The sequence below is a fragment of the Triticum dicoccoides genome, chromosome 1B, assembly GCF_002162155.2.
Source record: "Triticum dicoccoides isolate Atlit2015 ecotype Zavitan chromosome 1B, WEW_v2.0, whole genome shotgun sequence".
In the NCBI taxonomy this organism is placed as follows: domain Eukaryota; kingdom Viridiplantae; phylum Streptophyta; class Magnoliopsida; order Poales; family Poaceae; genus Triticum; species Triticum dicoccoides.
In genome coordinates this window covers 462,524,602-462,536,600 of record NC_041381.1, presented here as the reverse complement: position 1 = coordinate 462,536,600, position 11,999 = coordinate 462,524,602, and positions in this window count along the sequence as shown.

The following is an 11,999-nucleotide window of genomic DNA, read 5'->3' as shown; positions in this document are numbered from 1 at the left end:
CGGGCCACGGCGGTGGCGGGTAGCGGCGTGCCACGTGGCAGGCGCGGGCTGGACGGGAGCGGCGGCTGGATATGTGCAGCCGTCGGCGGACATGTCCCGCGGCGCGGAAGGGATGGATCTAGGGTTTCGGGGGTTTGGACTGCGAAATTTTCGGGGAGAGCACATATTTATAGGTAGAGGGAGCTAGGAGAGTCCAAATGAGGAGCGGTTTTTGGCCACGCGATCATGATCGAACGGCGGAGAGCATGGAGGGGAGTTTGCTGGGTTTTGGGCCACTTTGGAAGGGTGTTGGGCTGCAAGGAGAAAGGGGGGTTTTGCGGTTACCCGGTTAACCGTTGGAGTACCAAACGACCTCCAAATGGCACGGAACTTGACAGGCGGTCTACCGGTGCTATACCAAGGCCACTTGGCAAGCCTCGGGCCATTCCGAGAAAGTTTAACACCCGCTCACAACGAGAGATGAAAGGGGAACGCCAGAGGGCATAGGAGCGCCGGATTGCAAAATGGACAAAGGGAGAAATGCTCGGATGCAAGAAACGAACACGTATGCAAAAAGAAATGCACATGATGACATGATAAAATGTAACACGCAAGAAAATGACATGGCAACAACGGCAAATAACTGGCAGACACCCGGCGCATCGGATCCGGGGCGTTACACATACTCAACTATCATTTAGTCCTTCATAATTGCTAGCACTCACGCGATACTTGTGGTTATGGAGTTTTAATCGGACACAGAGAAATATAGGGGCTTATAGTTTTTGCCCCACAACCTTTTACCTCAAGGGTAATGTCAACAATAACAATTCATGCTCCCCCACATCCAATTAGATATGTATATCATAATCTTTCCAACATGCTGAGCTTGCATAAGGATAAAATGAAAAAGGAATGGTGAGGATCACTGTGACTCTTGTAAGGTAGAGGATAATAATAAAAGATAGGTCCTTCGCAGAGGGAAGCAGAGGTTGTCATGCGCGTTTAGGGTTGATGCACAAAATCTTAATGCAAAAGAACGTCACTTTATATTGCCCCTTGTATGTGAACCTTTATTATGCAGTTCGTCGCTTTTATTGCGTCCACAACAAGTTCGTACAAAGCTTATTTCTCTACATTAATAAATCATGCATATTTAGAGAGAAATTTTTATTGCTTGCACCGATGACAACTTACTTGAAGGATCTTACTCAATCCATAGGTAGATATGGTGGACTCTCATGGCAAAACTGGTTTAAGGGTGTTTGGAAGCACAAGTAGTATTTCTACTTGGTGCTAAGAATTTGGCTAGCATGAGGGGGAAAGGCAAGCTCAACACGGTAGAGGATCCATGACAACATACTTTATCTCGAATGTAAGAAAACATAACTCATTATGTTGTCTTCCTTGTCCAACCTCAACTCTTTAGCATGTCATATTTTAATGAGTGCTCCCAACCATAAAAGATGTCAATGATAATATATCTATATGTGAAACCTCTCTTTCCTTATTACTTCCTATTAATTGCAACAATGACCAAAGCTATATTTGCCAACTCCCAACAACTTTTAATCATCATACTCTTTCTATGTGAAGTCATTACTTTCAATAAGATCAATATGAGCTCCTTGATTCTTTTTATTCTTTCCTTCTACTTTCCCAAGATCATGGCAAAACAATCAAGCCCTTGACTCGACACTAATCTTTATTATATAGCTCACGGACTCGATTACAAAGAAGGATCATAAAGCAAACTCAAAACTAGATCATGCCATGACTTTATTCTACTAAATCAAGATACTACTAATAGGATCGAACTAAGAAAAACTGTAAAGATAGGAGTTGTGATGGTGATACGATACCAGGGCACCTCCCCCAAGCTTAGCAGTCGCCAAGGGGAGTGCCCATACCCATGTGATTATTTCTCCTTCTTGGTTGTAGGTGTAATATTCTTGGCAATGATTCCCCTCAGAATACGGTTCTCCTCCTCGAGCTTATTGACTTGCTGCTTGAGGTCCATTATTTCCTTGCGAAGCTTTCCTATAACGGCTAAAGCTCCTTGCACCCAAGGATGTTGCATAGCTGTGGGAGAACAAGAGACACTCCTCCTCATATTTTCATAGGAAAGAAATTTAACATTGGAAGAGATAACCGAGTTTGGAATAGCTGAGCTCTGTAGTTCCCCCATTGTAAATCCAGCTCGGAGGCGAGAAGTGACTTCTTGATCTTCCATGGCATCTACTCTCATCAGGTCAGCCTCCATATCTTCCTCCGTTGCTGGTCCGAAGTGGTCAGCGTCGCTGTTTGCCGTTGGTTCCGGTGCCGGGTTAGATACCCGGCTTTCTCCGACTGACTATTGAGAAGACGTCTTGCTTTGATCTACAGCAGCAACAGCTCGAAACGAAAACAGAAGATATTTGCGTGATATAGTGGTCAAAACCTTCAGGAGTATATATAGTGAAATTTTACCGACCAAAATACGTATCATGCAAGAAAATGGAGTCCGGAGGGCACACGAGGTGCTCACGAGGTGGGGGGCGCGCCCAGGGGGATAGGGCACGCCCTCCACCCTCGTGGAGGCCTCGTGTCCTCCCCGAACTGCTATTTATTTTTCTATTTTTCTATATATTCCAAAACAGAGAAATATTGCCTTAAAAATTGTTTTGGAGTCGGTTTACTTACTGTACCACATACCTATTCCTTTTCGGAGTCTGGAACATTCTGGAAAGTGTCCTTTATGTACTCCTCCGGGGTCACGGTTTCAATAATATTATTTTCAACATTTATAGGATTACCTGAGATATAGTGTTTGATCCTTTGACCGTTTACCACCTTCGGATTTGTGCCTGCGAAGTTGTTGATTTTTATGGCACCGGAACGATAGACCTCCTCGATAACGTAGGGACCTTCCCATTTAGAGAGAAGTTTTCCTGCAAAAAATCTTAAACGAGAGTTGTATAGCAATACATAATCACCTACATTAAACTCACGCTTTTGTATCCTTTTGTCATGCCATCTTTTAAATTTTTCTTTAAACAACTTGGCATTTTCATATGCTTGGGCTCTCCATTCATCAAGTGAGCTAATATCAAATAACCTCTTCTCACCGGCAAGTTTGAAATCATAGTTGAGCTCTTTAATAGCCCAATATGCCTTATGTTCTAGTTCGAGAAGTAAGTGACAAGCTTTTCCATAGACCATTTTGTACGGAGACATACCCATAGGATTTTTATATGCAGTTCTATAGGCCCATAATGCATCATCAAGTTTCTTGGACCAATTCTTTCTAGACCTATTAACAATCTTTTGTAAGATTAATTTGAGCTCCCTATTGCTCAATTCTACTTGACCACTAGACTGAGGGTGATAAGGAGATGCAATCCTATGATTAACGTCGTATTTAGCAAGCATCTTACGGAAAGCACCATGAATAAAGTGTGAACCACCATCAGTCATTAAGTATCTAGGGGCCCCAAACCTCGGAAAAATAACTTCCTTAAGCATTTTAATAGAAGTGTTGTGATCAACACTACTAGTTGGAATAGCTTCTACCCACTTAGTAACGTAATAAACAGCAACTAGAATATGAGTGTAACCATTAGAGGCAGGAAAAGGTCCCATATAATCAAAGCCCCAAACATCAAATGGCTCAATAACAAGTGAATAATTCATAGGCATTTCTTGACATCTATTGATATTACCAATTCTTTGACATTCATCGCAAGACAAAACAAACTTACGGGCATCCTTGAAGAGAGTAGGCCAATAAAAACCGGATTGCAATACCTTATGTGCAGTTCTATCTCCAGCGTGATGTCCTCCATAAGCTTTGGAGTGACACTTGCGTAGGATATGTTCCTGTTCATGCTCAGGTACACAACTTCTAATGACACCATCTACTCCTTCTTTATAAAGATGTGGATCATCCCAAAAGTAATGTCGCAAGTCATAGAAAAACTTTTTCTTTTGCTGGTATGTGAAGCTAGGCGGTATAAATTTAGCAACAATATAATTAGCATAATCAGCATACCATGGAGTGCTACGAGAAGTACTTATGACATTTAATTGCTCATCAGGAAAGCTATCATTAATAGGTAGTGGGTCATCAAGAACATTCTCTAGCCTAGACAAGTTGTCTGCAATGGGGTTCTCATCCCCCTTTCTATCAACAATATGCAAATCAAATTCTTGAAGCAGGAGAACCCATCTAATAAGTCTAGGTTTTGCATCCTTCTTTTCCATAAGATATTTAATAGCAGCATGATCAGTGTGAATAGTAACTTTGGAATCAACAATATAAGGTCTAAACTTATCACAAGCAAACACCACTGCCAAAAATTCCTTTTCGGTAGTAGCATAATTTCTTTGAGCACTTTCTAGAGTCTTACTAGCATAATGGATAACATTTAATTTCTTATCAACTCTCTGCCCTAGAACAGGACCTATAGCATAATCACTAGCACCACACATAATTTCAAAGGGTAAATTCCAATCAGGTGGCTAAACAACAGGTGCAGAGACTAGTGCTTTCTTAAGTATTTCAAATGCTTCTACACAATCATCATCAAATACAAACGGTACATCTTTTTGTAATAAATTAGTCAGAGGCCGAGAGATTTTTGAGAAGTCCTTAATGAACCTCCTATAAAATCCGGCGTGACCAAGGAAACTTCTTATACCTTTGATGTCCTTTGGACATGGCATCTTTTCAATAGCATCAACCTTGGCTTTATCTACTTCAATACCTCTTTCAGAAACTTTGTGCCCCAAGACAATACCTTCATTAACCATAAAGTGGCACTTTTCCCAATTCAGGACAAGATTAGTTTCTTCACATCTCTGCAAAACTCAATCAAGATTGCTTAAGCAATCATCAAAAGAGGAACCATAGACGGAAAAGTCATCCATGAAAAGCTCACAAATCTTTTCGCAAAAGTCAGAGAATATAGCCATCATGCATCTTTGAAAGGTAGCAGGTGCATTACATAAACCAAAAGGCATACGTCTACAAGCAAAAGTACCAAAATGGCATGTAAAAGTAGTCTTTGATTGATCTTTGGCTGACACAGGTATTTGAGAGAAACCAGAATAACCATCTAGAAAGCAATAATGTGTATGTTTGCATAGTCTTTCTAGCATTTGATCAATAAAAGGTAAGGGGTAATGATCTTTCTTAGTAGCCTTATTTAACTTACAGAAATCAATTACCATCCTATAACCTGTGATAATTCTTTGAGGGATCAATTCATCTTTATCATTAGGGACAACAGTAATACCTCTCTTCTTAGGGACACAATGGACAGGACTTACCCACTAACTATCAGCAACAGGATAAATTATACCTTCCTCCAGAAGCTTGAGTATTTCTTTTCTTACCACTTCTTTCATTTTAGGATTCAAACGTCGTTGAGGATCACAAACTAGTTTGGCATCATCTTCCAAATTTATTTTATGTTGACATAGAGTGGGACTAATGCCCTTAAGATCATCCAGAGTATATCCAATAGCAGCATGGTGCTTCTTCAGATTTTTCAATAATCTTTGCTCTTCATGCTCTGAAAGGTTAGCGCTAATAATAACAGGATATATTTTCTTTTCATCAAGATAAGCATATTTAAGATTATCCGGCAATGGTTTAAGCTCAAACACGGGATCACCCTTGGGTGAAGGAGGATCCCCTAGGATTTCAATAGGCAAATTGTGTTGCAGAATAGGTTCCTGTTTAAAGAATACTTCATCTATTTCCCTTCTTTCATTCATAAACATATCATTTTCATGATCTAGCAAATAGTGTTCTAAAGGATCAGTAGGAGGTACAAAAATAGAAGCAAGACCAATAATTTCATCCTTACTAGGCAATTCTTCCTCACGATGTTGTTTACTAAATTTAGAGAAATTAAACTCATGAACCATATCATCCAGGCCAATAGTAACAACATTCTTTTTGCAATCTATCATAGCATTAACAGTACGCAAGAAGGGTCTACCAAATATAATGGGACAAAAGCTATCTTGTGGAGAACCAAGAACAAGAAAATCAGCGGGATATTTGGTTTTCCCACACAAGACTTCAACATCTCTAACAATCCCAATTGGAGATATAGTATCTTTATTTGCAAGTTTAATTGTAACATCAATTTCTTCTAACTCAACAAGTGCAATCTCATGCATAATTTTTTGTATAAGTCAATGGGTATAACACTAGCACTAGCACCCATATCACATAAGCCGTGATAACAATGATCTCCTATTTTAACAGAAATAATAGGCACGCCTACCACAGGTCTATTTTTATCTGTATCACAGGGCTTAGCAATTCTAGCAGTTTCACCAGCGAATTGAATAACATGCCCATCAATATTGTCAGACAAGAGATCTTTAACAATAGCAATATTGGGTTCTACTTTGACTTGCTCAGGAGGTGTATAAGTCCTAATATTGCTTTTACGAACAACAGTTGAAGCTTTAGCATGATCCTTCATTCTAACAGGGAAAGGGGGTTTCTCAACATAAGAAGTAGGAACAATAGGATCATTGTAAGTGACAATCTTTTCTTCAACTTTAATAGGTGCAGCTACTTTTACTTCTATGGGAGGATGATGTTTAAACCACTTCTCCTTGGGGAGACCAACATAAGTAGCAAAAGATTCACAGAAAGAAGCTACTATCTCAGAGTCAAGTCCATATTTAGTGCTAAACTTACGGAAAACATCGGTATCCATAAAAGATTTAACACAATCAAACTTGGGTGTCATATCTGACTCCTTACCTTCGTCGAGGTCCCAATCTTCAGAGTTGCATTTAATTCTATCTAATAGATTCCATCCAAATTCAATAGACTTCATCATAAAAGAGCCAGCACAAGAAGTATCGAGCATGGTGCGATTATTATCCAAAAGCCGAGCATAAAAATTCTGGAGAATTGTCAATTTTGAGAGCTCATGATTGGGGCATGAATATAACATTGATTTAAGCCTCCCCCAAGCTTGAGCGATGCTTTCTCCTTCGCGAGGCCAAAAATTATATATATAATTGCGATCACGATGAACAAGATGCATAGGATAATACTTTTGATGAAATTCCAATTTCACTCTTTTATAGTTCCATGATCTCGTATCATCACATAGCCTATACCATGTCAATGCGTCTCCCTCCAAAGATAAAGGGAAAGCCTTCTTCTTAACAACATCATCGGGTATACCTGCAAGCTTAAATAGTCCACAAATATCATCCACAAAGCATAGATGTTCGTCAGGATGCTTTGTTCCATCTCCTGCGAAAGTGTTAGCTAGCAGTTTTTCCATCATACCCGAAGGAATCTGAAAAGTAGTTTCATCTTCAATAGATTCAGTAGGTTCAATGGGTTGAGGAGCAACTCTTGGCTCAACCGTACGGGGTGAAGATACCCCGAACAAGCCCCTCAAACAATTACTTTCCATAGTAACAAGTGACAGAAAATTTCAGCACACTAAATAAAATTTTCCTTACCAAATTCCACCTACCAAAGGCGCTTCACTTCCCGGCAACAGCGCCAGAAAAGAGTCTTGATGACCCACAAGTATAGGGGACCTGTCGTAGTCCTTTTGATAAGTAAGAGTGTCGAACCCAACAAGGAGCAGAAGGAAATGATAAGCGGTTTTCAGCAAGGTATTCTCTGCAAGTACTGAAATAAGTGGTAACAGATAGTTTTGTGATAAGATAAATTGTAACGAGCAACAAGTAACAAAAGTAAATAAAGTGCAGAAAGGTGGCCCAATCCTTTTTGTAGCAAAGGAAAAGCCTGGACAAACTCTTATAATAGGAAAAGCGCTCCCGAGGACACATGGGAATATAGTCAAGCTAATTTTCATCACGCTCATATGATTCGCGGTCGGTACTTTGATAATTTGATATGTGGGTGGACCGGTGCTTGGGTACTGCCCTTACATGGACAAGCATCCCACTTATGATTAACCTTTATTGCAAGCATCCGCAACTACAACAAAAGTATTAAGGTAAACCTAACCATAGCATGAAACATGTGGATCCAAATCAGCCCCTTACGAAGCAACTCATAAACTAGGGTTTAAGCTTCTGTCACTCTAGCAACCCATCATCTACTTATTAATTCCCAATGCCTTCCTCTAGGCCCAATAATGGTGAAGTGTTATGTAGTCAAGGTTCACATAACACCACTAGAGGTTAGACACCATACATCTTATCAAAATATCGAACGAATACCAAATTCACATGACTACTAATAGCGAGACTTCTCCCTTGTCCTCAGGAACAAACGTAACTACTCACAAAGCATATTCATGTTCATAATCAGAGGGGTAATAATGTGCATATAGGATCTGAACATATGATCTTCCACCAAATAAACCAACTAGCATCAACTACAAAGAGTAATCAACACTACTAGCAAACTACTAGCACCAATCCCGGACTTGGAGACAAGAATTGGATACAAGAGATGAACTAGGGTTTGGAGATGAGATGGTGCTGGTGAAGATGTTGATGGAGATTTCCCTCTCCCGATGAGAGGAGTGTTGGTGATGACGATGGTGATGATTTCCCCCTCCTGGAGGGAAGTGTCCCCGGCAGAAAAGCTCCGCCAGAGCCCTAGATTGGTTCCGCCAAGGTTCCGCCTCCTGGCGGCGGAGTCTCGTCCCGAAAGGTTCTCTCTGGTTTTTTTCTCATCGAAAGACTTCATATAGGAGAAGATGGGCGTCGGAGAGCCACCAGGGGGCCCACGAGGTAGGGGGCGCGTCCAGGGGGCGCCCCCCACCCTCGTGAGCAGGGTGTGGGCCCCCTGGCCTTCATCTTTGCCGACGATTTTTCTTTATTTATTTCAAGGTATTCCATGGAGTTTCAGAACTTTTGGAGTTGCGCAGAATAGTCCTTCAATATTTGCTCCTTTTCCAGCCCAGAATTCCAGCTGCCGGCATTCTCCCTCTTCATGTAAACCTTGTAAAATAAGAGAGAATAGCCATAAGTATCATGACATAACGTGAAATAACAGCCCATAATGCAATAAATATTGACATAAAAGCATGATGCAAAATGGACGTATCAGCTGGCAGAAGGCGAGGGGTTGACCACAGAGGTATTTATTTAGAATGATGGTTAACCAAAGTCCCCTCTCCCCATTAGCGATCCTCTAGAGCCTGCGTGTCAAGAGAGCGATGTTCATGCGCCTGGAGGACAGGATCCCAAGGTCACCCTGGTCTTTGGGTTTGCAGATGCCAGGCCAGCTCACCATTTGATATTTTTGTTTCTCCCCCTCGCCAGCCTAGAAGAACGGGGACTAGTATTTGGCGATCTCCCGATGAAGGGTATCATGTAAGCTATAGAATCTCATGAGGAACCATAGGAGGCTGGACAACGAGGAGTTAAGAGCATCTCCAAGAGTCGCACTATATAAGCGCCGCGCTGGAAAATTTGTGTTTTTTGCACGTGCAGCCGCTCTGGGCGCTCCAACGGAGGCGCAAAAACGCGCGTCCGGCATAAGTAGTTCAGCGCGTGGGTCAAAATGGCATCGTGCACTGCTTATTTCGTGCGTCCACTTCCGCGCGCTGGACACACGAGCGCTCGCGCCGCACCCTCTTCGCCGCGCCGCTTTCGCCCCGCCCGTGCCGGCAGCGGCGAATTTGCCCAATGGACGGACGCGCCGACATCCCCCTCACCCCTTCCTACACCCACGACTCCTCCTCCACCGCCGCCGCAAACCTTAGCGTGGGGAGCTTTGGCTTCGCCTCTGCTGGTGCTCCTCCAAGCACAGGTATCACGCACGGCCTTTTCATGACGCCACGGATGACCTCGGCGGCGGGTGGCGTTGCGCCGATACCCGCCGTGAAGCCATGTGCCCCCCTCTACAAGCTCCCAAATGCGGAACGGACGAAGGCGGGCAAGGTGTCCGGGAAGAAGAACAAGGCGGCCGACGGCTCCTCTAGGCGGCCGAAGAAGAAGCTTGCAGGGCGTGTGATGGATGCGGCGGAGACCGAAGCGCCGACGAGCTCACTTGTTGCGCCGGCGAACAATGCGCACAAGGTGTTTGATGAAATGCCCACAAGGTAAAATTTCGCCCACTTTTTGTTGTTGTTGTTTTTTGAATGCATACATATGGATAGCTTATTTGCTTTGTTGTATATACTTTGTAGTTTCAATGATGAGACATATATGTCAACTATGGGTGTTGGCTCCAACAATTCTCATTGGTCTCAAACCAATGAGATGCATTTTGATGATCATGAGTTTGAGGTGGACAAGGATGGTGAGGGTATCGTCGATGCACCTAAAGGAAGAGGGGGCAACTACACCATGGACGAAGACATCTTGCTATGCAATACATGGTTGCAAGTGTCGAGGGATCCCGTCGTTGGAGGGGATCAAAGTAGAGATGCATATTGGAACCAGATGAAGGAGCACTTTGATCTACACAACAAAAGTAGAATTGACCGCTCGGGAAGATCTCTTCGCTCCCGGTGGTCAACAATCAACCGAGATTGTCAAAGGTGGGCGGCCGCACTTAAGTCGGTTGACACGTTGAACCCAAGTGGCACTAATGATAGAGATAGGGTAAGTGCCATTTCTTTCATGATTCTTCCATGTTCATCATGCTTCGTCTTGGTGTTTCAAGTGCTAACTTGTTCTTTTGTTTGTAGCTCATTATTGCACAAAACTTATTTCAAGGAGAGGAGAAGAAGACCAAGAAAGGTATACCATTTACCTTGCCTCATTGTTATGATGCGTTGAAGGATAATGAGAAATAGAAGCCTCGTGATGGTGTCGATGATGAGGAGAGCAACAAACCCAAGTGAACTATTGATTTGGATGATGATGAGGAGGAGGCATCAAGTGATGACGGCAAGAGAAGCCCTACACCAAACTCGGTTGTGGACTCCAAGCCAAAAAGACCAAATGGACGCAAGAAAGACGGAAGAGGAAAGGAGATGACGAGCTAAAAATGCTATGGAATCTATTGTGAACGCAAGAAAGGAAGCGAACGAGGTGAGGAAGATGACAGGAAACCAAGATGGTGCCGCCGAGGAGAGGAGGTTGGCGGCCGAGGAGAGGAACGTGGCACTGGAGGAGAAGAAATTGGCCATAGAGGAGCGAACTAGATTGTTGGAATGGGAGAAGTACTTGTTCTTCATGGACACATCTACCCTCGATGAGAAGCAAAAGGTGTTGGGGAACGTAGTAATTTCAAAATATTTTCCTACGCACACGCAAGATCATGGTGATGCATAGCAACTAGAGGGGGTAGTAATGTCCACGTACCCTCGTAGACCGTAAGCGGAAGCGTTATGACAACGCGGTTGATGTAGTCGTACGTCTTCATGATCTGACCGATCCAAGTAACGAACGTACGGCACCTCCGAGTTCAGCACACGTTCAGCTCGATGACGATCCCCGGACTCCGATCCAGCAAAGTGTCGGGGATGAGTTCTGTCAGCACGATAGCGTGGTGACGATGATGATGTTCTACCGGTGCAGGGCTTCGCCTAAACTCCGCGACGATATGACCGAGGTGGAATATGGTGGAGGGGGGCACCGCACATGGCTAAGGAACGATCACGTAGATCAACTTGTGTCTTCTAGGGTGCCCCCCTACCCCCGTATATAAAGGAGGGAGGGGGGAGGTGCGGCCGGCCCCCTAGGGGTGCGCCTGGAGGAGTCTTACTCCCATCGGGAGTAGGACTCCCCCTCTTGCCTTGGGGGAGAAGGAAAGGGGGGAGGGGAAAGAGGAAAGGGGGGCGCCCCCCCCCCTTCCTTGTCCAATTCGGACTAGGGGGGGAGGGGGCGCACGGCCTGCCCTAGCCGGCCCTCCTCTTCTCCCTCATGGCCCACTAAGGCCCATTAACCCCCCGGGAGGGTTCCGGTAACCCCCCGGTGTTCCGGTAAAATCCCGATTTCACCCGAAACCATTCCAATATCCAAATATAGGTTTCCAATATATCAATCTTTATGTCTCGACCATTTCGAGACTCCTCATCATGTCCATGATCACATCCGGGACTCCGAACAATCTTAGG